The sequence below is a fragment of the Spea bombifrons genome, chromosome 1 (assembly GCF_027358695.1).
Source record: "Spea bombifrons isolate aSpeBom1 chromosome 1, aSpeBom1.2.pri, whole genome shotgun sequence".
Classification (NCBI taxonomy): Eukaryota; Metazoa; Chordata; class Amphibia; order Anura; family Pelobatidae; genus Spea; species Spea bombifrons.
In genome coordinates, this window is record NC_071087.1 from 89,313,596 (window position 1) to 89,341,550 (window position 27,955).

The following is a 27,955-nucleotide window of genomic DNA, read 5'->3' on the forward strand; positions in this document are numbered from 1 at the left end:
AGGAATACGTCGTCGACAGAATCCTTGATTCACGTAGGGTTCGTAACGGCCTTCAGTATCTCGTGGCTTGGAAGGGGTACGGCCCTGAGGAACGGACGTGGGTGCCCGCTCGCTTCGTTCATGCTCCCCTTCGTGTCGCTCGGTTTCATGCGCTCCACCCTCTTCGTCCGGCTCCGTCTCGCTCGGGACGCGCTCCTGGAGGGGGGGGTACTGTCACGCACGCCGCTGTACCTACCTCTGACGCCAGGGCTGCCTCGCCTGGTCCCGACTCCTCCATCGCTGCGGTTCCCGCCGTGCGCACACGGCGGTGTCGCGGTCCCGCATCTTCCACCTCTGCTGGGACCGCGTCTGCTTGCCGTGGGCGCGTCGGTGCGTCTCCCTCGCGTACCAAAGGGGACGCGGTTATGACGCGGCGCAGGTCCGCATCGGGCGTACCGCTGCGTACACTGCGTACGCGGCGTACGCAATCTACGCAGCGTACGCAGTCTACGCAACGTACGCAATCTATGCAGTGTACTCAGCCTGTGCAGCGTACGCGACGTACGCAACGTACGCAACGTACGTAGCGTACGCTACACAGCTGTTTGCAATCACTCACCGATTTAAACGCCACTTTTCTCTCCTGTCTTCACCCGTTCAAAGTGTAATACTTTTTGGGTGTGCTGATTGCGTTATATTATCTTGAATTCCTTGTGTACCGACCTTTGCCTGTTTTTGACTACGATTCTCGCTACCTGCCTACGACCTCGGATCTGTTTACCCGTTTTGCTCCTATTCTGCCTGCCTCGACCTCGGACACGTTTGACCTCGCTGCCTGCCTTTGCCCTTTTGATTACGGACTGTATACTGGACTTCTCTACAGTGCTTATCTGCATAGTAGGATCCTTCCTCTCTCCCTGACCCCGTGACATCCCTGTGGTTTAGTCACCCACCTCTATTTAACTGTCCATTATATTAGAGAAGAGAAATACATAATATACTTACACAATTCAAATCATGGAAAGAACCTAATGCTATTTTCCATGTCATGTAGTTAACACAATTAGCCAGACTTTTTACAACAATGGTGAGGGTTACTGGGTAGAGTAAATGATTCCACTGTATCTGCTCTTGGACTGCAAGCGGACTGCAACACATCCAATCCACTGGTACATTTTTGCATGTAAGGCAATGAAATAATGAAGACTCTTGTGATGGCCGTAATGCTCTTGGTTTTCAAATACACTTCAGTAGTTCTCTTGGCACAATAATATAATCCATCCTAAAACTTGCAATTTGTTTGGATCAGTAAACATTTTTCTGATGTAAAATGTATTTTTAGTATCACACATCATTTTATCATTAGTCAGGCTTGATAAATTTTAATTTTAATTTAATCACTTTTGAAGTGATTTTGACACACTTCATCCACTGCATACCGTACTGTCCACTTTTCTAAAGAGTGCATTGCTCAAACACAAAATCAGAATCCATTACTGGTTCCAAACATATTAATTTTCTAACTTGAAATCTCTCCCCAGTGGATATTAAAATAATAGGATTAAAAATATAATCGATTTCACAAAAGGAATACATTTACTGTTATATTGTCAACAACCCATTTTTTCTGTTAAAACAACAGAACACATATTATTGAGAAAGTTCCCATAGCTCTATTTATTTCTATAGTCGATTCCAGTGGAAAGATGTGAAGGTTTTCAATGGGAAGCTTATGAGGTTCTATTATTGACATTATGAAAAAGCTTTATTTCATTAATCTTTGTAGTGTGGAAACTTAAACAAAGGTTAGTTTGGCACCCCGCTTGAGCACATTTGCCAGCCCAAAACCAGAATCTTAAAAAAAAAGCTTTTATCCTGGTGGTGAATGTCAATCAGCATTTTTTAAGAATACGTTAATCAGGATACTGATTGCAGTCCTCTGTGCATCGACGGAAACCGTTTTAATGTTGGCTTTATGATTTGCTGGCTAAACTACATCTCTGTGAAAGACTTCCCTAGGGGTTTTCCTTGCTTATGTTATAGACATCAAATAATGATTCTTTTATACCAAAATAACTACACAGTACAAAGTTACGCTGTTGAATCCCCCTGTGTGTCTATGAAGATACTGATCACATTTTGTATCTGTGTCTCATTGTAGGCATGTATATTGTTTGAATGACATGCTACTTACCAATTTCTAATAAACCACACAATACCAATCCCAACATGACAATGCAATTGTACCCTTTATCATCTCAGTAATTGCTTTTATGATATATTTCTTTTAGGATCAGATTCGTTTAACTTGTGTATCCATTTTAGCACATAGATTCTTCTGGGATCATTTTTGTCATTACTGCTTAAACACATATAGTTGTGGCAAGCTTCTGAAGGACTCCGCAAGGGTAAGCTCACTGTCAGACCGACAGGCATTTAGCTATCTTGTGCTTGACTAATATAAAATTATAATTACATCTGAAAAATATATACCATTAATTAATCATTTATACCTCCAGCATCCACTGAAATGGATTTGTAAGTGAAAAATCCAAGAACTCATGCATATCATAGTTTAAGTTCTGGTATTATGAAATATGACACACTGGTATTTCCTTTATATTAACTTCTACTATCAAGAAGTTACTCTTTATATCTCTTAAGTGTTATAGTTTATGTATCTGAGGAGCTCCCTATGTCTACTTATATAGTTATATTGCCAGGATGTCCTTTTTTGTACTGGTGCCCACAATTGCACTGCAAATTGTAGATGTGGTCTTACCAATGATTTATAAAGAATCAAAATGATGTTCTGATCTCTTAAACCTATTCCCTTTTTAATACATGCCAGTATCTTGCTTGCTTTAACAACAACTGCCTGTTGTCAGTCCCTTAGGTTGCGTGCCTGCCTATGTGCCACAATGGGCTTCTTTTTGAATAAATGGCCCACCTAGAGACATCCGGTGTGGTGAAGAACATTGTCTCCTTTACTTTCAAATGTTTGTTTCTATATAAGAAATATTTTGTGTCCCTTAGATATTCTCATAGATCTCGCCCCATTCCAAAGGCTCCAGTGTTTCATCCTGGCCTGCCTTCCATTTCTGTTCAAACAAAGGGGAGATTGGAATTTAACCCCTAGAATATGGTGATACAGATGAGTAATGGCTCTTCAGGGCTTATGAGATATTTTTAGGCAACAGGTTACGTGACAGTGGAAGGGCATAGCTTATCACTGCTCCCATTCTCTCATGTTCAAGAAGTATATGCTGTATGTGCTTTACCTGCTCTCTATTTTTTCGCAATTTGTCTGTTCCACTACTGGGGGAATCTAGCTCTTCTCAGACCTGTCATCTGACATAGGGGGCAGGGCTTAACCCTGTTTCAATGGACGGGTAAATAGTTCACCATGTGTAGGGTTGTTTTGAATATAAAAGGGTATTTTTAGCACCCAAAACATGTTTTTTTCCTAGTCTGCTCTATGCATTTGTGGACACACCCATACTCACACTAATAAACATTTACATAGCCATGCTCTTAGACATTTACACATACATGTTCACACACACATACACACAAACATGCTTACACATACACACCCATGCTCATGCATACACACTCATGCTCACATACACTTACACATAAACACCCATGCTCACGGATATACTTCCTCGCTTACACACACCTACACATACAAATCCATGCTTACACACACCTATACATTCACATCCATGCTCACACACACTCACACAAACACATTCATGCTCACACAAAAATATTTATACATATACATCAATGCTGACCCAAACAATTACACATACACATCCATGCTCACAAACACATATACACACAAATTTGCATGAAAAAGTTTTAAAATCAACATAATTCATTGATCTTATGTGCCAGTGTTATGTGCATGCGAGTAATTAGCAATTTCTACTTTTTGTAGGACTAGATATTGATCAAATGTAATATATATATATATATATATATATATATATTTAAAATTAATGATGTCCACTATTATTTTTTACTATACTATTAATTTTTTTTTTTTTTAAACTTTTGCTTGAGTAAGATACAGAATTTAAGATAAACATCAATATTTTCAGACTGACACTTTGGAAAGGGAATTGTCAAGGATGAAATGAAGAGAAGAACAGGGTCAGCCAACTAGACTAACATACATTATTGATTAGAAAAAAAATAAATTGACAGTAAAGGGAATAGGATTTTCATCATTAGACTTCTTTTAGCCTTACTGTTCCCCTGTGTTCGATTTTAGGGAATTGAAATAAACTTGAACGCAGAACAAAGTGTATAATACCCTGCTTTTGAATATAAAACAGACTGATCACAAGAATTATGACAGTTATTAAGATTGCCTGTCTAGCCCTGGAACATACCATAGAATAGAACAAAATACCACAGAAATATAGTATAAAAAGAAAATAGCAAACATGAACTCACAATCTAATCAAAATATAAAGCTTATGTATTTAGGGCCTATAAACTGCGTGTATGTCATATCCATTTCAACCTTTTTTTCTAGACTTGTACTAGAACAGAATAGAATGAAAGACATCCGACCATAGACTAAACTTGGACCAGAACAGGTATCTGATGTCCATAAATTGTTTTAGGATGTTAGGTAGCCTAAAAAAAAACAAACACATACCCCTGTTTGTGGAAATACTATTAGGAAATGGAATTTGTGATATCCATGCTTCGGAACTAATTTTCACCATTCGAGTAGGTTTAATTTGAAAATGCTGATCATAACATGTGCCTAATTTGCTTTTACAGTGTTTTACGATTAAGACAATGCTAATCCTAGAAGAATAATTATTTTTGACTAAAACACGATCTAAGTATATTTTATTCAGATTTCTATATAAAATGATATGCATATAAAACAAAGTACCTTTTAGAAAAAATGAATGCAACTTAGCATTTACTTAATAAAGTGGAAGAAGAAGTTACAAAAAAACAAACAGAATTGCAAAAAAGTAATTACGACTTAAGTTTAAGACACTATAGTTTTACAATAAGTTAAAGGGAACTTGTCTTAAAAGTAAAAAAAAAATTCCAAGTAGTTAAGAGAGTGAACTTCTATCCTTGAGTTACTTCATAAGTTGATACACTAGCTTCTTTCTATATTAAATATCAAGACACAAGTTGAAATCTGTCTGTTTGTAATTACTTAAACCAACACCTGGATTGGCCTGGCAAGTTAAGAGGAGCGATGTGATGGCTGGAGAATACCTTGAGAATACCTAGAAGTGGGGTGGCTTGGGTCTTGCCTCTTTATGGCTGACACACCCACCCCTAAACTTCATAAAGTCTGAGACCTCTGTAGAACTGCAAATTGCCACATACACCTCTACAAATCAGTTCACAAAGTGGCCGGAGAATGACATTTCATATATAAAAATCACAGTCTAAAGCAAATTAAACAATGCTTTTTTAGATGTTTTAAATTATAAACAGGGCTCTGTGAAGAGTAATATAAAAATGCTTTTAGTATTGTATTTTCTTCTCTCTCTTCTATGATATACTAAATATGAATACTTGAAAGGCGATTTACCTCAGAACATATACTTTCTTTACCTCTTGTATCTTTTATTCTCATGGTTAAATGTAATTTTCTGTGTACAACTATGAATAGTTTCTAGTGTTTGGTGCAGTGTTTTTTTTTTCTTTTCTCAAGAGGCTTCTTTTAACAGCTTAGATTGCGCATCACATACTTTAAACTCGGAAGAACAAAGCATTTAAATTTGCAAAGTTCTGGCAAGTTACATTACATACCACTTCAGAGCTCAGATAAAGATAAGACCGAGGTGAATGAGAAGTGAATAAAATACCTAACCTACAAAGCATTTAAACGCAAATATACTAGCAAATCATAGCTGTTCGAAGCAAAACTGTAGCCAACTCAAGACATTGCTTGATGCCTAGCCTTCCAACCCTTTTTTAACAATTTTGTTTGCCATGCTTATTTTTCTTCAAATTCTGGCCACAGCTCATGGCAACCAGGACAAGAGCTGGAGGATTTTCTGGATGGGCTGCTAAGTTAACAAATGTTTGGTTAGAAAACCTGGAGTCCAATCAATGAAACGAGATAGGAGATGCATTTTAGAGCTATGTTTACATAAAAAGAACACACAATTTTTGATTCTCAAGAAGCATCTGCTGATGTGAACCATAGACCTACAATCAAGAATTGTTGATCTGCAGAATGTTGGAAAGGGTTGCAAAGTAATCTTGGACTTTGCATTCCAAGCCATTCCAGTCCAAAGCCAAATTATTTATAAACGGAGATAATTTAGCACTGTGGCTCTCCCTAGAAATAGGTGCCCAGTCAAGCAGTTTCCAAGGGCAAAAAACAGACTGCTCAATGAGGTAAGAAATAACCCTAGAGTAACAGATAAAGGCTTAAAGAGATCTTTGGAACTAGTAACCATCTCTGTTCAAGAGTCTACCATATGCAACACATTAAACAGGCATGGAGTCCATGGCAGGGCACAACGGAGGAAACCACAGCTTTCCAATCAGGCTGTTTGCCTAAAGTTTGCCAAAGAGCACTTTGACATTTCACAACACAACCGGAAAAATATTTTGTGGACCGATGAAACTAAGGCTGAATTGTTCAGGAAGAACTTGCAGCACTACTTGTGGTGTAAAAACAGCACTGCATACCCACATGAAAACATCATCCCAATGGTGAAGTACGGTGGAGGGAGCATAATGATTGAGGGCTACTTTGCTGCCTCAGGCCCTGGAAAGCTTGAAGTCATTGGGGGAACAATGAATCCCAGAGTTTACCAAATTATCACACAGGATAATGTAAAGATGACTGTCCGCCAGCTAAAGCATAGTATAAGTTGGGTGGTGTAGCAGGACAATGACCCTAAACATCAAAGTAAATCTGCTACAGAATGGTTTCATAAAAGAAAATCTGCCATTTGTGGGGCCTAGTCAGAATCATCTCAAGAGAGCTGGTCACACAATCATCTAGGAATTTGGCTGAGCTTAAGAATGGTCCAAAATTCCACCTGAACATTGTGAAGGTCTGCTCCGCACAGGTTATTGCTGCCAAAGGAGGTTCGACCGGTTATTAAGTCCAAAAGTTCACTTACTTTTTCCACCAGCACTGTGTTGTTTAATGAGTCTGTTCAATAAAGACATGAAATATTACCATGGTTTATTTGGTATTGGCTTAAGCAGGTTCTATTTGTATATGCTAGTGACTAGGATGTATATGTATATATCACAATTTATGAACAATCAATGCAGAAAGCCAGGTCATTCCAAATGGTTCACTTACCTTTTGCTTGCCAATTACCGTATTTGCTCGATTATAAGACGAGGTTTTTTTCAGAGCAAATGCTCTGAAAAATACCCCTCGTCTTCTAATCGGGGTCGTCTTCTAATCAGACCTCAAATAGAGGTCTGATTATGAGACTAAGATCCAGATCCCCCGCACCGCTGCAGGGGACCTGGATCCTCCTGTTCCCCCCCCCCATACACACACTTACCGGTGCTTCCTGCTGTATTGCCGGGGCAGCGATCCGCGTAGACAACGTCCGCTGCAGCCGGAAGGAGGTGTGGCTAGTAGCGGGGGTTGTCTGCGTCCGTCGGGCACACCTTCCCCGACTGTCAGAGATCAGAGTTCCCCGCACCGGTGCGGGGAACTCTGATCTCTGACAGCCGGGGAAGGTATACGCGACGGACACAGACAAACCCCCGCTGCCAACTCCACCTCCTTCCTGCTGCAGCGGAAGGAGACGTCAACCCGCTGCCCCGGCAAAACAGCAGGAAATTGGAAGCACCGGTAAGTGTGTGTGTCTGTGTGTGTCTGTGTGTGTGTGTGTGTGTGTGTGTTAAATGGGGGCATAGGGCATTTCTGGAATGCCTTATACCCCTATACCCCTATATGGCACTTAGGTGGTTAAAAAGCATATTATGGGGCAGAGTGGCATATAGGGAGGTATAAGGCATTTCACCTCCCTATATGCCACTCTGCCCCATAATATGCCTTTTAACCCCCTAAATGCCAGAGTGGCATATAGGGGTATAAGGCATTTCTGGAGGCAGAGTGCTCTATACAATGCCTTTTAACTCCCTTAATGCCACTCTGCCTCCTGGAATGCCTTATACCTCCCTATATGCCACTCTGCCCCATAATATGCATTTTAACCCCCTAAATGCCAGAATGGGATATAGGGGTATAAGGCATTTCTGGAGGCAGAGTGGCACATAAGGGGTCAAAAGGCATACCATGGGGCACAGTGGCATATAGAGGGTTAAAAGGCATATCATGGGCCACAGTGCCATATTGGTGTGGCAAGCCTGGGGGCAGATGTGCGTAACTGGGGGACAGGTTGGAAAATACAAGGAAATAAAAACAAAAAAAATATTTTCTCAATCATAGCTTTTATTAAACAAAATAGTTTACATGAATCAACATTTACTGGTAAAACTTTTTTTCCTTTAGGGTCGTGTTATATTCAGGCTTTTTCTTTTTTTCCTAAGTTAATATTCAGATTTTGGGGGGTCGTCTTATAATCATGGTCGTCTTATAATCGAGCAAATACGGTATATATCCAGTCTGATTTTGCTGAATGATTTAAACCTCCAGTATAGTTGAAAATTGTAATTAATAAGAACATCGGATGAATAGAACAAAATAATAATGTTCTTTGCTTGACAATAACATTCTGGCATAAAATGTTACCTAACTTAAATGACACTATAAGTGTGCAGCATCATTTTCTGTAGAGATCAGATAATGGCAGTTGTTTTTAACTGAGAAGAATAACAGAAATGTAAGTGAACTTTTGAAATTGTACGAAGAGCAATGGTTTGACAACATTCATCTTTTATTTGGTTCAGAATTTCAATGACTAATTAATAAAAAAGCAAAAATGTAATGTGAAACAACTGACTTTAAAAGGGTATGTGTATTCAGTTAAAATTCTTCGCTTTCCCAGTGACTGCTTCCTGATGTGAATGAGGGCGTGATGGTTCTCTGGTTACATAGGCATCTGGGGCATGCATTTATTCACTTAAAATCGATTCATCCCATCAGCGTGTGTTATTTTTTACTTTAGTTAAAAAAATTACATCTGTTTCTATAAGATTTAAGAATTTACTGATGTGATTTTATTACTCACTATTTAACAAGGTATGTTCTCAATCAATACAATGTCTTTGGCAGAGACATTGCCAAATGATTACTTAAAGCTCTAATAGATGTTAGCATTGGTATGCTTTAAACATAAAGACATTAAGGAATAACTGAACAATGTTTTTGAGTTCTGTATCTATGAACAAACAAGTTTATTAATTGCAACATTTGGAGAGTGTTGATTTCGGGTGGCTGCCGGTAAGGACCCACAAAAAATGGAAAGTATTGTTTGTACGATACCCCTTATTACGTTATTCACATATCATTTTTGGGTGTATTGGTTTTCTACACTTTTGTACAAGACTAAGATCCAGAACCCGTGCAGAGCTGCAGGGACCTGGATCCTCCTCTCTGGCAGCCTGTGGACGACAACCTCCGCTGCTATCGGCACTTCTGCCGGGGCTTCTATGACGGAGTGCCAGTGTTACATGACCTTCTGGTGCGCCACCATAAAAGCCCCAGCGAAAGTACCGGACAACAGCAGTGGAGGTTGTCTACACACATGGTGCATACGTTCACCGACTGACAGAGAGGAGGATCCCCTGCAGCGCTGCAGTGTCCATATATATATATAGATATGTATATATAAAAATGTATAAACAAATGTGTGTTCATGGTTTAGTTTAAGGTACAATATGATCAGCTTTATTTTTTTGAAGAAGCAACTTAAGGCACACCCCAGCCATATGCTGAAAAAACCATAAAGAGATTATAAAAACCACATTCAACTAAAAAAAAACTTTCTCAAATTTCACAAATCCTGGTAAAAAAGGGAATTGTTTAGTCATTTTAGAAGAGCAAGACAAAACTGCACTATTCCCTGTCTACATTCTTGTGTTATTGTTTCATAATCCTCTCTGTCCTCAAAAGTCTAATATTTAAAGTTGCCTTACATAATACCATTTCAATGGCATTTATGCAGTCTTTCCTGCAGATCCATTGTTATTGATAAAAAAGGCATTTGACTTACAACATATCTCTCAAACCACAGATTAATTACACTCGGATTTTGTGCTATGATTAGTGTAGATAAAAAGGAATACAGCGAAGAGAGCTCTCAGAATCCTCTGTATCATATACTACGCAGTGTAGATCTTTGTTTTTCTAGTTCTTTTGTGTTTATCTTCCACAATACTTGCTAACATTGTGTAAGCGATACAGATTTTTAGTCCATTATTTCAGTTGCCCTGGTTACAAGCTTATTTATTCACAAGCTTTTTGAGACAAATTATGGTTTTCTGCTACGAAAAACAAAATGTGGTGTATAAAAATATGAGATATCATTTATAGCTCTGTGTATGTGACTCATTTATTTTAAAATATAAAAATCTAGGAGCCTACATGTAAGATACCATATAACAGAAATGCTATTCCATGAAATCATAGCTGAACCCCTCATGACCAAAGTCTATTTCATGCTATAGGACCAGAATTTTCATGTTTTTTTGCTTTCCCTTAATTTCTCATTTAGTGTACCCACATAAATGATATTTGAGTCGAGTCGACTGATCAGACTCGTCTCCAGTTGCACACACTTGCATGCTAACACTCGCAAATTCACTAACCCATAAGTTGCTTGTGAAGGCATGTGAGCACCTGCGACTTTAAATTTTAAAAGTTACAACATTTTTTTAAATGCAACATTTTAAAAAGAAATAGGGGTCCCATGACACTATTACCAAGGGGAAGGGTTGATGATTCCCCTCTGTTCCTCAACCCCATGTGCAAATAATTAAAAAATCCTGGGGGTATAGGTCTCCCCTGCTAATGTGGGTATCTTCCACTCACCGCCATTCTGTTGTGGTATAGGGCTGAAATTTTCAATATTGCTCAATATTGCTCTTTAGGGGAATCTAAATTATTATACCCTCCCCTGCTAATGAGGATATCTCCCTCTAACCCCCAATCTGTTGTGCTACAGAGCTTAAAATTTCAATATTGCTCTTTAGGGGCATCACCTGTCTATCGGGATAAAATGGGTCTAAAATAAATAAAATACCCTTTGGAGGGGCACAAATCCCATCCAGTGGGGTCCCAAAAGATGCCATTTGTAAAGAAAAAAGGTAATTTAGCTCAGTCCTCAATTTTTGGACCATGGGAAAAAAAATCAAAAGTAATAAAGTCCTTGACTCCCATAGGGTTTTTTCAATTATTTCTTGTTTAGCTATTGTTTCTGATATATGCTGAACTTCTGATCTGATCTGAATCGTATTGTCTTCTAAATCTTGTTTAATTTTTTTATAGTATTGTTCCATTAAATCTTTTATGAAATCCTGGGTAATTTCTTGTTGTGGCGTATGTAAAGAATAGGTAAAGGATTCCATTTGAGCTGCTTCAAGATTTCTAATCGGAGTTGCTTCTCTATAGGTACTCTGATGAGGTCTATTTGAATCCGTCTGAGGTGGCCCCAATTCAGGGGACGAAAAAATACTTATTGATTTATTTTTATCCTTTTCTTTCTCCTTATCCTTATCCTTTTTTGGAGGCATTATGTCTCGTAGTATCCAAATATCTTATAGATTGTTTGAAATATTGAGATAGGTTAAACTTTCCAGGATTTCAAAACACGTTGCTTCTTCCCAATACTCCTTTTACGCTCTTTTACACTCTTGAATTATGTTAAAAAGCCCTTACTCGTAGTATCATATAATAATAAGTTCATAGGAAAAATTGATTTTTGTACAAGGATAATAATTATTTTCAGTTTCTCATCCCCTTTTGCTTCTTCCAAATATTTCTCCTATGCAAGTTTCTTATGTAGTAGTAAAGGCATTACTCATAGTGTCGTGTAATAATGAATATGCAGCAGAAGGTACTTTTTGTGTAGGAATAGACAAATAAATATTTTCATGTTCTTACCATTTTTTGCTTCTTCCAAATATTTCATCTACACAGGTTAATTATATAATAATGAATTATTTGATCATTGTGCCATATAGTAGTGAATATACAGCAGGAGATACTTTTTGTATAGAAATAAATAAATAAATGTTTTAATCTCCTAATAATAAAAAATGTATGTAGGTTTAAGTGTAGAGTTGTCCCGGACCATCATCACATTTCATTATTCATATAAGTCATATCCCCAACCACCATATTAATGTCTCCCACCATCATCATCATAATGTTCCTCACCACCGTGATTTCCACCACTATCAGTATCACCACATATTGTACCAAAATCATCCCCTCCATCTCTATACCCAGCATTTTTTCACCTTCTTAGCCTCCACCAGCATGCGTTGATTCATATTTTTGTATTTTAATCCATTTACCTCCTTGTCCTTGCTTGTAACCAGCCCATATACACATAGCAATCTTGCTCTGCACTAAATGTCCTTAAAACGCAGTGTTATAAGCTAGTGCTCAACAAGCCACTATAGACAACACTGTCAATATCTAGGAGACGTCAGCTCAGAATCAAAACATGACCGTACGTCTCTTTCTCTAAAATCAAAATGTTAATATTTTCAGTATAACTTAAAATATTTTTGTAGATTCAAGCTCTGAATCTCATACTATATATCCGCTAAGAAGAGATTATTTTCATTGTTAGGATTACATTTAACAGGCGGTTTATGGGTTTTTATAAATTATTAGCTAAAAGCCCATTTATCCATTAAAATGTCTGATTTTACTCTTCTATAACTCTTTTGGTGGTTGGTAAGATCAGATCTTAAAAGCTTTTTAATACTCTATAATGACAACAATGGCTATGAAAATAAGGATATTTAAATGCATAACCATATCCAGTATGCTTCCCATCGGTGCATAGAAATAGAGTTCAGCTCCAGATTTTAGAATAAATTGACAATGAGCTTTGTTGTGCCATATATAACAAATATGATAAGATTGCATCAACAACAACAATTCATTATAATACTACAGAATGCCTGCTGCATGGCTATTATCTCCTTAGGAAAATCATTAAGGTGTTTATTTCATTTCATCAATGTCAAATAAATAAATAACTGCAGAACAGAAGGAAAATAATTTCTCATCACTAAATCTCCTGCATTACATAGTACTCCATTAATGGCAGCAGCCCAAGAATAGTCTGGGCAATGATGGAGAAGGTGAGCAATTGAAGCATTGTGGTAGGGGAACTATGGAACTTTGAGAGGGCAAGCCGGCGGAGGCAGTGTGATGCTTTGGACAATGTTTTGCGTTGGGTCCTGTCATTTATGTGGATGTTACTTTGACATGTAAACCCTACCCAATCACTGTTGGGTAGGGTTACACCCTTTCATAGACACGGTATTCGGCCTATTTCAGCAGGAAAATGTGCCCTGCTGCAAAGCAAAAATGGTTCAGGAATGGTTTGAGGAACACAACAACAATTTCACCTCGTTGGCCTCCAAATTCCCCAAATCTCAATCCAAACAAGCATTTGTGGGATGTGCTGGTTAAACAAGTTAGATCCATGGAGGCCCAACTTTGCAAATTACAGGACCTAAAGGATCTGCTGCTAACGTCTTGGTGCCAGATACCACAGCACACCTTCAGAGGTCTAGTGTTGTCCATGCCTTGACAGGTCAGGGTTGTGTTGGTGGCACAAGGGGGACCTACACTATATTATCACTAACACACACTTACATACTCACGCTAACACACATACACTATCATACATAGAAGACTTATAAATAAACTGCAATCTCTGGGTTTAGATCCCAATGTTGTTGAATGGATTAAGGAGTGGCTGAGTGACAGAAAACAGAGGGTTGTAGTCAATGGCGTATATTCAGAACAAGGTCTTGTTACCAGTGGGATACCTCAGGGATCTGTACTTGGACCCATTCTCTTTAATATTTTCATTAGTGATATTGCAGATGGTGTTGATGGAAAGGTATGTTTATTTGCCGACGACACAAAAATTTGCAACAGGGTTGATGTTCCTGGAGGAAGAAGCCAAATGGCAAACGATCTAGGTAAGCTGGAAAAAATGGTCAGAGCTGTGGCAATTGGCATTTAACGTGGATAAATGCAAAGTAATGCACCTGGGGCATAAAAACCCAAGGGCAGAGTATAGACTATTTGGTACTGTCCTAACCTCAACGTGTGAGGAAAGGGATTTAGGGGTAATTATTTCTGAGGATTTAAAGGTAGGTAGACAATGCAGTAGAGCAGCAGGTAATGCTAGCAGAATGCTTGGTTGTATGGCGAGAGGTATTAGCAGTAGAAAGAGGGAAGTGCTCATGCCGCTGTACAGATCACTGGTGAGACCTCACTTGGAGTATTGTGTACAGTACTGGAGACCATATCTCCAGAAGGATATAGATATGTTGGAGAAAGTGCAGTGGAGAAAGAGCTACTAAAATGGTTTATGGATTACCAAATAAACCTTACCAGGACAGGTTAAAGGATCTTAACCTATATAGCCTGGAAAAAAGACGGGACAGGGGGGATATGATAGAAACATTTAAATACTTAAAGGGAATCAACAAAGTAAAGGAAGAAAGTTTATTTAAAAGAAGAAATAAAACCGCAACAAGAGGACACAAGCATAAACTAGAGGGGCAAAGGTTTAATGGTAACATCAGAAAATATTACTTTACGGAAAGGGTAGTGGACACATGGAATAGCCTCCCAGTGGAAGTGGTAGATGTTAATACAGTAAAGTCATTTAAGCAAGCATGGGATAGGCATAATGCCAAGCTAGATATAGGATAAGGGCAAGTACTAAAGGAGAGTACTCAGAGGTTGGGCAGACTGGATGGGCCTTCTGGCTCTTATCTGCCGTCACTTTCTATGTTTCTATGTTTCTATACCATTAACATATACATATTCATGCTCATACACACATTCACACTAACACACAAATACAAATACACATCCATGGTAGCAGACAAAAACTTACACATACACATACACATACATGCTAACGCATAAACTCTTACACATTCATGTTAACACACTTATACATTCTCATTCTAACATGCATACATACATTCATACATACTCCAGCTCGGACCAGTCCAGCCTAGGTGGGACTAGCCCTTTGTGAACTATTTTGGACTGGCTTGGGGGCATTTATTCCCCTGATATCCAGGCAACCGCATCCATGTATCGTAATTAATAGAAAACAACTTATACTAAGCATTTCAATGATGTGTGCAGAATATAAGTGTAACTCAAATTGATAGATTGTTTATGCACATATTTCTGATCATAGGAAACCTTTTCTTGAAGATATTTGCAGAGAAATTTACCACACTGCAAAAAGCTAAAATAAGTGCGCAGACAGGCAACCAAAAGTATAGTATATGCTAGCATGTATTGTAGTTTAAAATATAAGGCATACTTTATTACCATACCACATTCACAGGCAACCATGTATTTTCACTTTTTTTAAGAACTTAGAGATATTGGTTGATGCATATTATATTAGCTACAACGCAAACATTAATTTAACAAATAAAAGACATCAACAGAAACATTGGCAAACATCAGAAAACATAAAGGTGCTCATACTACTGGCTGTAACACTTTACCTGTAATGAGCTTCTGCAATGGCAATAACCCAGATTAACATCAAATTGAAATTTTACCTATATATATTGGGTGAAAAGTATAATCTACTCATGCTAGGCTATGCATAAGATATATAATTACTAAATGTTTATGTAAAGGTGCGCAGTTAGCTATTGTTTTTGGATTGGTGTTCTGGGAGATTAATTGCTTATTTGTGAGTATAATTTAAACATGTGATATGAATTTTCTGTAAAACATTCTCACACCCTGCACACTGTGCAGGCAGCAACTGTATGTCAGGCATCACTTGGAGACCTACAGACCACAAGGCATGGCCACCTCTTTAAGAGGCCTGGCTGGACTTGAACTCACAACTCCAGCATTACAGTGAGGCTCTCTAACGTGTGGTCTGCTGAGGTTTCATACCTGATCACTGATTCTGCTGTGCTGTCACCTAGTTCTGTTATGGCCAGAACCCCGCCTCCCTCACCTGGCCTAACCTCCAGCCCAGGATCTGGTTGTGTGTTTTTCCTGCTGGATGTACTGTAATTCTATGCCTCCTCTGCCTTGCTACACCGTTTACGAACCCTGTCTGCCGGCCCTGACCTCTGCCCTGACCTCTGCCCCAGTGCACACTTACTGCTCTACTGATTTCTCCATCCTGTCACTCTGAGCACTGTGTGCCATCTCCTGCAACTGAGCTCCAACTCCTGGTAAGTCCTTACAGTGTTAATGTCATAGATGTTGTGTGGGCAAATGGAAATAGTTCCACCTTCCTCAAAAATGCCATAGAGCAGTTGCACTAGCTTCTCTCTGCTCTACATGACTTTTTTTTTTACTATAATGGTGTAAAGATTTGCAGGTCTAAAGAGATGCTGTGAAAACTTGTAACAACTAACAACAATATTAATAACTTAGTTTAAAACATTATTGTATAGAGAAGAAGAAAACATTTTAGTTTGCATTTTTCCCAATTAATAAAAACAAATTATATAAAATATGTGATATTTTAATAACCAGACATTTCAAATTGAATATACCGTACTTTATATAATAACTCAATTCTTGCAGTGACATTTACAAATAAAAAATAAAAGTGTGTTACTGATTGTAGCATAATGATTTATAAACAAAATGTGTGTATTACAGGAATCATTGTAACCTCTTTGTCCTTAACTAATTATCTTAAACCTATTATAATGCCAGTGTATTGAAGGATATCATAGAAAAGGGGATTCTAAGAAAAAGTCAAGTCTTACCCTACTTACTTAAGGGTTTTAAGGCAAAGTTATGTAAGATTGACAGAATGGTCCAATTACCAAGTTTTTCAATCTGAGCCAAACATGCAAAAAGATTGTGGAATGCTACACGGACTTGCAAGGTCACAACTAGAGCTTCAAGTGAATGCAAGTCATAATGGAAAAATTAGCAACTCACAAATAAACAGCATGACAGATTGCATGTGAATGCTCAACTTCACCTGGAAAAGTAACTTGACTCAAAAAATATTACCACCAGTTAGCTTGCCACAGACACAAGAAGTGAATAATGAGGAGAGTTCAGAGACATATGCTGACTAATCCTAATTCCAGCCCTGAACCATCCTGGAGGGGTTTACTGATCACCATTTTGTAAGTAATTTTAGGCATAGCCAAGTGCCTATACTTAATACTAACACATAAGTAAGGGTTTGGAGTCTCCGATTTAAAGATATTACTGGTAAAAATGTTAACAGCGTTATATTACTTTGCTAATCACTGCTTTTAGGCAGAAACTATAAAGTGCGGTTGGGAATAGTCAACCCTCCTTTTCATTTGAGATATTCCAGGATGTTTCTATTATCGCTTGTGTCTACACTCTTTATTACAGTCTGATTCTATAAAACACTTATATTACCTCAGTTTCCAGGTTATCTGCAATTTCCCGCCAGTGCATTATGAGCGTCAGAGTGGGTTTTTTGGTCTCATGCCATGATTTAGCTATTCTGACTTGAAGATTGATATACCACTGATTCCAGCATGGTGAAATACCAGAGGGATGATTTTGGATAAGTATTGTGTGAACTCTGACATGCTACATCATTTCTGACATCTTGCTATAATAACTACAGCTTTTCCTCCTCCTCAGGTGACTCAGCATATCTATGCTATCCCTGGTTGATGAGCCCTCAATTTAGTCCCAGGAATGCAGCATTCACATTCACACAGGAAGATCTGATTAGTTAACTAGCACAGTTTTGGTCATTCAAATATTGCTTCAAGAGTCTGAATTGACCTGGGACCATGCTCCTGTACGGTCCTGGGTAGTCCATGTAGATCATTATGCTCAGTTTGTGTTAGACAAACTGGCTCTGAAACAATGAATGGCCTGCAATGAGGTGCAGACAATGGCCAGACAATCATGGATCAAACAAGGAAAAAGATGTGGTGACCAACTATACATTTTTCTATTTTTTTGTGGTTTTGTTTATGGTTTGTTCTATAGCATAAAGAGCCTCTTCTGAAAAAACTATTTATTCAGTAACATTGCCCGAGTATAGTAATACCAAGCATACCAAGTTTTTTTTTCTCCCATAATATTTTGAAGGCTTATACTTGAAATACTTTTGTTTCCTACATTTGTATTTTTTTCCCTGTGCTCAGTTCAACATGACCAGAAATCATTAGGGTATCTAGGGGTAACCGTGATGATCTCCTTCAATGCAAACAAAAAACCCAAACACAGGATGTACTATTGCATCCTTAGGGTCATCTCAACACTATTATTTTGGACCTCATAACATGTGCATATGGTCCTTTAAGAACTTTGTATATACAGTATATATTTTTATAAAAATAATAATAACATGGTTAATTCAACCAGACTCAACTTCACTCTCATGCCCTTACATTATAACATTTGCCCTAATATACAGTATAAGCACTGGCATAACTACAGGGGACGCAGCAGTCCTTGTTGCTGTCTCCTCATAGCGATTCAGAATAGTTTAGAAACTAAACTATTTTGAACCAGTATGGGGAGATAGGAGCATATCGGGGACACGTTACATCATGTGAAACAGAGGCTGCCCGCACAGTGCGCGAGCAGCCGGGTAGTAAGCTGCAGGAGCAGTGAGAGGTAAGCGGGGGCGTGGGGTTGTTTGTATTTATGTATGTATGTATGAATGTGGACAGGGTTGTGTAATTGTGTGTGTGAGAATGGATGTGTAATTGTGTGTGTGAGCATGGATGTGAAATTGTGTGAGTGTAAGCATGAATGTAAAATGTGTGCAAGTATGGATGTGTAAATGTGTGTGAGCATGCATGTGTAATTGTGTGTGAGTATCCATGTGTAGGTGTTTGTGTGTGAGCATGGATGTGTTGGTGTTTGTGTGTAAGCATGGATGTGTAAGCGGGAGTGTGTGTTAGAATAATGTGTATGTGTGTGTAATTTGTGCGTGTTTACATATGTGTACCAGAGTGCATGTTGGAAGGGGGCACAGACAAGTTGTTTGGGTGCAATGATGGCACAGACCAGCTGTTGGGCCCCCGGGGCAATTTTCGCACCAGGGCCCTGTGGTTCTAGTTACACACCTGAGTAGGAGTTATGTGAGCTATAAAATACAGTTAAACTAGGGTCCCCCTATAAACTCACATTTGCACTCACATTTTAGTGAATAGAGCTGAATGTGTTTATCTGAAAGTACTACTTACAAGTTGCCTAAAAGCTTAGTCAGATAGGGGCAAGTGTTCTCTAACGGCCAAATTGTTAAATATGGATTTTCATGGATAATGACATAAAGAAGTGCACTTAGGGGTAATTGGTAGACACTAAAGCTCTTCAAGGCAAATGCTCTTCACTGATCTTACATTTACATGTTGAAAGTGTTCAGTGGTGTTCCAGATGTCCAGGCAGCAGGAAGGAATGTGTCTTTATTTTGGGTCCCCAAGGGTCATATCCTCTTGGCATACCATTTACATTAAACAATAGTGCACACAATCACAACCAATGAAAGGTCTGATATTTCTGTCTCAGCAAGGATCATCATCATGGAAAGAAAAAGTGACTACAAGTAGCACTTTATAAGCACCTTCAAAAAGGAATGCAACTTAAACTAATTAGCTACTTCATCAAAGGCACAGTAAACTTCAAAGAACTGTAGAAGTCCTGGGTTGCCTGCAGTGCTGAAAGGAGAAGTAGAAGTATTCTGTCAGCCTGTGATCAAAAAGGCAAAAGCATAATTATAATTCATCACTCTCAGAGAGCTTCAATGAAATGGCAGCTACAAAGAAAGAAAAATGCTTCTGTAGCAGTTCGCTTAGTGAAACAATAAACAGGTGCATCGTCAGATGACATAATAGAGATATACACGCAACAACAGATTGTAGAACATAGAAAGTAGAAGCTTAAAAGTCACTATGCTTTTTCTGTTTTTAGAAACACATGAAACAAAAACATAAACCCTTGTTGCTTACATATAAGTAAAACAAAACATGCTAAAAGTATTAGTCTTGCATAGATGGCAGTATCAAATTAAATGTAAAAGTGGACCGATTTATATTTGTCTTTTTTTTTATTAAGGCTTCGAGGTCAGTGGTTCCGTTTACTGTGCATTCACTTCCGTACCGCTGTACAAATTCAAAAAAATCACTCAAAAAAAATAACATAAAACTGTGTACTGTGAAAAAAAACCAGTGCTAAATGTGCCTAAAAACTTTATACAAATAGTACTCCCCATGGAAGCCCCAGCCCTTTTGTGGCCTTTATTTTACACTACACTAGGCAGTGATCACTGAAACTCTTCGGGAGATCACCTGCCTCCTGCATTCTGTCAGGACAGGAGGAAAGAATCCAGTGCAGCAGAGTGTGATTAGTTCTTTTTATATTAATGACAGTTGGAGAGAAAATGAATTGCATTACCTCCAAGGCCCTATACAGTCTACATGATTTATTATTTTTGGAATTCATGCCAATCAATATTAAAATCTCCAAAAACCAACAGTTCCCTTTTTTGGTTTTGAGCCATGGTATTATTGAGGAGTTGAGTTATATCAGGGAGGGAATGCACCGGAGGGCTAGGTGGGTGGTAGATTCCATCATCTAGGATTGATTTAGTGAATGGGATATCAATTATACCAGATGTCGAAGATGGCAGGGGAGCTATAGTTTTGTAAAGGGGTGAACTTTACCTACTTGTCAACATATTATTATTATTTAGTGTTTGATATAGCACCATCAGATTTGGCAGCGCTGTACAAAGGACAGACAAGACATAACAATTAGTAAATAAAATAACTAGATGACATACAGAAACAACAGGTGAGGAGGGCCCTGTACAAACAAGTCTAAAATCTAGAGGTTGTTGGGTGTATTACAGTACACAATAGGTAAAAGTGCCACTGTTAGGGATGGAACAGCCACACTAGTATTGCAGGAGAGGGGCTAGGAAAGGTGAGCTAAAGTAATATAGGAGAAAGTTATAAGGCGTAACTTTGTGGCGTCCTTAAAAAAGTGGGTCTTAAGGAATTTGTTGATAGACTGAAGGCAAGGGAAAGATGGATATGCATTCCAGAAGAAATAGGGACAGCCATTGAGAAGTCTTGCAAGCTTTCATTGGAACTACAAAGCAGAGAGGAGGACAGACAGAGTTGAGAGACCGGTTAGGAGTGTATTTAGAAATTAATGAGAAATTTTACTGTCCTTCTTTGAGTCTTTGTTCTGTCACATCCTCCTTCTTCTGTCTGTTTATCTCCCATTTTTCTTCCCACTCTTGTTATTTGCTTTACCTCCTATCTCATATTACCCGGCACACCACACATATACACACAGTGGTTAAACACCACTGATCTCTTTGATTACATATGGGTGGAAGGGCATGGGCTTTCTCACACTATCTACCCCCTCTCACACTTTCTTACTATCTACCCCCCTCCCTACCCTCCCTTCTCACTAGCTACCCTCTCCCTACTCTCCCTTCTCACTAGCTACCCTCTCCCTATCGCCCCCTTCTCACTAGCTACCCTCTCCCTACCACCCCCTTCACACTAGCTACCCTCTCCCTACCCCCCTTCTCACTAGCTACCCTCTCCCTACCCCCCTTCTCACTAGCTACCCTCTCCCTACCCCCCTTCTCACTGTCTACCCCAGGGATGTCCAAGTTTTTTCTGCAGTGGGCCACTTCATCAGAATTGTATACGTGCACGGGCCGCACTCATTTTTCACTGTGAGAAAATATGGCCTTTAATAAAATATGCAGATTAAAATAAAGTAAATGACACAAAACGTTTACTTTTCCTCTCACTGATTTCTGGGCCTAGAAAGTTTTGTGACTACAAATTCAGGACTCAGGATAATTAAAAATGAAATAGTTCTATTTATTCTAGGGATGCACCAAAATGAAAATTCTGGACCAAAACATTCACGGTTCACTTAGCCAAAACCGAAAATGACCCCCCACCTTTAAAAATAATAATAAAAACTCACATTTTTAATAAAAGTAGGTAACACACCACAATTGGACAAAAAAAAATAGCAATATGACTTGGCATGATAGGAGTCATACCCAGGCAGGCAGTACATGCTGGTACAGGGTGGCTGTAAGTGATGTGCAGACCCCATACTGCTGGCAGCATCAATACACAAGGGGGGCAGCTAGCTATGTTTCAGCATGTACTGGCTGACTTGGCATGATAGGAGTATGATTGCTAACAGCAATCACAGTCCCATCATGCCTAGGTTCCAGAACTTACACATCCAACCAGTAAATGCTGTAACCTAGGCATGATGGGACTGTGATTGCTGTTAGCAATCACACTCCTATCATGCCAAGTCAGCCAGTACATGCTGGTACAGGGTGGCTGTAAGTGATGTGCAGACCCCATACTGCTGGCAGCATCAATACACAAGGGGGGCAGCTAGCTAGGTTTCAGCATGTACTGGCTGACTTGGCATGATAGGAGTGTGATTGCTAACAGCAATCACAGTCCCATCATGCCTAGGTTCCAGCACTTACACATCCAACCAGTAAATGCTGTAACCTAGGCATGACGGGACTGTGATTTCTGTTAGCAATCACACTCCTATCATGCCAAGTCAGCCAGTACATGCTGGTACACGGTGGCTGTAAGTGATGTGCAGACCCCATACTGCTGGCAGCATGAATACACAAGGGCAGCTAGCTATGTTTCAGCATGTACTGGCTGACTTGGCATGACAGGAGTGTGATTGCTAACATCAATCACAGTCCAATCATGCCTAGGTTTCCAGCACTTACACATCCATTCTATCACACACACACTCATTCATTCATATACTCATTCATTCATTCACAGATTCATTCCCTCAATCACGCATACTCATTCAAACACCCTCCCAACCCCCTTACCTGCACTGCAGCTCCTCGATGCCGCTCACAGTCTTCAGCAGAGGGCGCGGCCTCCCTCTGCGTTCTCTGGTACTGCACAGAGGATGTGATGTAATGTCACGTGAACTCTGCTGGGTTCCGGTTCCTCTGTGCAGTACAGAAGACCCTCCCACAGGTAAGTAGCAGGGCTCGAGGTGCGGACCGCGTAAGATCGGTTGCCCTGGCTGCCGATCTTACGCGGGCCGCACCTCGAGGTCTCGCGGGCCGCATTTGCGGCGTTTCTATTGGGGGGGTTCCTACGGCCCTGGGGGGGATTTCTTAATTATCGGTCCCCCCCTCATGAGTTACTGGGGGGGATCTGTCCACCCCGTCCCCCCCGGTTCCTACGCCCATGTGGAAAGGTTCAAATTGTAGATTTATAATGAGTCCATGTCATTAAGAATTTTAATTCCATTCTCCTTCTTTTGGTCCTTTCACTTAATAGTGTTTTTGCTCTGCTCTCCATACTTTTGATCTTCTTTGATAATCATTTGTTATAAAGTTTGTTCCTCTCGTTCACACTTTAATGTTCCTATTTCTCTATTACTCTCTTCTACCATTACTCTCTCTATCCTTTTCTCATTTTAGTTAAATAAACAGTAATGCCTAGGCATCAATGAAGCATACCACTTATATACAGTATCTCACAAAAGTGAGTACACTTCTCACATTTTTGTAAATATTTTATTATGTCTTTTCTTGTGACAGCACTGAAGAAATGACACTCTGCTACAATGAAAAGTAGTACAGTCTGAAAAAACTGTGTAAATTTGCTGTCCCCTCAAAATAACTCAACACACAGCCTTTAATGTCTAAACCTAAAACCTAAAATTGGGCCCAATTGTCCATTTCCCCTCCCTGGTATCATGTGACTCGTTAGTGTTATAAGGTTTCAGGTGTGAACGGGGAGTAGGTGTGTTAAATTTGGTGTTACCGCTCTCACACTCTCTCATACTGGTTACTGGAAGTTCAACATGGCACCTCATGGCAAAGAACTCTCTGAGGATCTGAAAAAAGAATGATTGCTCTACATAAAGATGGCCAAGGCTATAAGAAGATTGCCAAGATCCTGAAACTGAGCTGCAGCAGTTTTACAGGACAGGTTCCACTCAGAACAGGCCTCGCCATGGTCGAGCAAAGAAGTTGAGTTGAGATACTGTACATATCTGGGAGCTTCCATATGTGGGCTACCCAAAAGCTCTCTCCTTTTATGGGGAAGTGGCTTCTTAGGGAGGGGGAGTAGGCACTGCACTTGGGAGGGAAGAGAGCTTGACAAGGACCAATCTGGATGGACCTTTCTTTTAGCAATCCCTTGCCAAATCTAAGGTATGTGTCTTGAACCTGCTGGGTCAGATCATCAAAAATAAGTTACGTTGATGTTTTCATGCAAACATATACAGTTCACTGTGTATGTGTGTCTCTGTTCAGTGACTTTGTATTTACTTCTAATTTTAAAGTGCAAATTATTCTGACATTCTACTAGTTAAATTACAACTGCAAGAAGCATTCCAAACACAGACATCTTTATTATTCATTGCGTGTAGAGAATAGCAATTTTAACACATTATTTCTAATTCACTGATTTGCAAGTATTATATTTTGAATTACAAGGAATATGTTTTATATCCTAGGAGCATGTATTTTGACATACTTTCCATCCATCAGACTGCATAGGAGGTTTCTAGTCTTTTTTTTTTTTTTTTTTAGAAAGGGCAAAGTGATTAAGCTTCACTTATGTTAAAGCTGGAAATAAAACATTTTAAATCAATTAGAACATTTAACCAATTTGGTAAAGATTTAATAGTTTCATATTTGTTGGATTTTATTTTGGATTTATTTTACATTTTTTTTACACTAAATATAGAACAGAAGCTTGTAAGGGCATTTGGGAAACAGGAAAAACAATATTTAAAGTAGCTTTTGTAAACTAACCATACTGGACACACTGGAGTCTATACACTAAGCACCAAGTGTAATCAAACATTGGGGTTTCTGATGATCTAACCTTTACATATACTCTGGCCTCTTACAATCACCTGAGATAAATCTTAGATTGTGTTTGCTTAGGCTGTGGTCCAGTTTCTAATTGCACATCTTAAAATAGTATGTGGGTTGCTTAAAGTTCCATATTAATAATGTTCTCAGAATAACTTATAAACATACTTGGAACTCTCTGGGATAGTCTTTGGGTGAATTGTTGCTTCTCCAGGCAACTTTTCTCTTTCACTAGATAGTAGAGGAGCGTTTGGCCATGCTCCCTCCTCCTACACCCTGACCACTTTTCTCACATGAAAGTGTGAGGAGGAGCGGGACAGATTTTATAACAAATGATGATCAAAGAAGATCAATGATGAGCAGAGAGAAATCAAGATTGAGTGAAATAATTGAAAAGAGAAATCGTATTAACATGTACTCATTATAAACCTACAAATTAAACTGCACCAATCCAAACAATCCCAAACACATCTCTTCAATGTATTTACTCACCCACAGCTATATGGTGGACATTTTCATTTGAGATGCCTTTGCTCAAAGCTAGGATATCCAAAAAAGTGCCCAGTTTGCAGTTGAGCAGCACTTTAATAGACCATCAAATGTTAACAAAACTATGTAACTGTACTATTTAGTGGGCCAAGTGGTTATTTTAATAAATCCTTCAAAGATCAAGAAGATTAAGGAAAAGAAAAAAGAAATTTTTCATATAATTTATCATATAATTAATTTTATTAATGATTAACTATGCTCACAATTGTTATATACATACTCTCACAGACTATAACAATAAACATCACTGTCTATTTGGCGTAGCTGATTGTGTTTCACATTTTCTGTTTATTTACACATCATTCAGCTGTTCTAGAGAATACTCTCGGTTCTTTCATTTTATTTATGATTGCATGTTTATTTGGCAAATCATTGAACAAAACCTCTGAAGTGCAAAAAAAACATAAAAAAATCTGCTTCAGTCTACTTCCCATCTGCAAATGACTTTATTTTTTTATAGTATACTGTGCAATTTTATAGCTTCCTTTCGTAATATTTTTTTTCTACATTTAAGCAATGTGACACGCTGCAGTGCTTCCGAAAGAAATGATTTTGATTTAATTCTTCATCTTTTTTTACTATGTTAGCCTTAGTGTTGGACATTTTACTTTTTAAAGGTGCAGGTTCACTTATACAAATGGGGCTCTCCACTCAATTACAAGTGCCAAAAAATATCATTTGTATTAGCAAACTGGCACGAGTTGAGTCCAACTCACAATTCACTACTGCCAACTTACTTACTGTGCTTACAAACTTGCATCCACTGGAATACCATGAGTTAGAAGAGCAAACAACTCTTGAACCCATGTGTTGCAAATGTGAGTTGGGACTTCGTTATAAAGAGTGCTGGAATGGATTTTACCCAAAAGTGGCACTTAAAGGTTAAGGGGTAGGTAGGGCTTTCACATTTTTGGATTTTAGTTTTTAATTTCATTTCAAGCACTAGCCTCCTCATCCAATGGAGGAGGAATGGGGGGAATGGGGTTCTAGTTGAGCTCTAAACACGCACAGGGTTTTTTTTTATTATAAACCTGAACAGAGAGTTGGGATGATTTTCACTGGAGACTGTTTCTCTATTTTTTTTATTATTGTTATGTATTTATTCCTTTAGTTACAACTGGGGCAGAATACATGTTTTAAATGTTTTAGTCGAGGGCACTCGAGTTTCCATTCACCTCATGGTCTTGCAAGCAACATTTATTGTCACAAACTTGAAACAACTTGTAAATTAGTGAATATATCAACATTTTGAGAGTGTAAGCATCTACATCGTGTGAAATCATAACTCAACCAAGCATAACCAGCAATGCTGTATTCTGTGTTTGATTAGGACCATCTGTTACAGACAAAATAAAAAAAATACAAGAAAACTATATTTTAATATGTTTGAAGTTGATTTTCTAGCTATATCATTAGCACTCAATCCTGTAATTATTTCACTAATTTACGGTAGATGATCAGATATGTTTGAAAATGTTCTCTACTCATTACATATGAAACAAGGTTACATCATAGGGAACACCAAGTTTTCTTTCCAACTATATGCAAGTATAGGTATAGATTTTATTACTAGTGGCAAATTACATTTGTATGATGGGACATTGGATATTTTTACCTTTAGTTTTAAACGCCCCTTGTGTTATGTAATTCTTTATCCACTTGGATTAAAAATTCACTTCCCATTGTTTAGCTTAGCTACAATACAATATTAAAATACCTATAATGGTAGGTTCCACAGTATGTCTTCCGTACCTATTGCTTTGGTATTAATTGATCACAGTAAAATAGCTAAAGGGAGAATTTAGATTTACATTTTACATTTAATAGCAATGTGTAACTATAGAAGGGAATCATAGGAATGTTACTTATATTGCAACAAATATAAGTGGTCTGTACATGAACAACACTAATGGAGGGCCTTTTTATGTCAATAATCAGAATGTCCAAGTGGCATTGAAACAGAATTTTAAACTTAATTACATGCCTAAAATGTATTTACAGGACATACATTTTTCATGTGGAAGGAGACATTGAGCATATTTTTCTGATATAAGCTGCATTTTTATAGACTCTATAGCAATGAAAGGTTATGTCCTTTCTCATTAAAAGAAAATGTATTATATATTGATCATACTCTTATGTGGACTAATGTAAGTGTCAACTCTATTATTTTTTTTAACCTTTTTAATACTTTGCCAAATGTCATCTATTTAGCATTTATTGTCACCATCGTACGCCTGCTTTGTATTCCACCCACATGTATCCAATCCTTGGCATACATTATTATGTAAACGTCAATAAGTTTGCTTCTGCTGATGTGTGACATTGCTGTATATGCGAAAATTTCCATGATAATTAACATTTAATAATAAATAATGTACAATATATGTTGT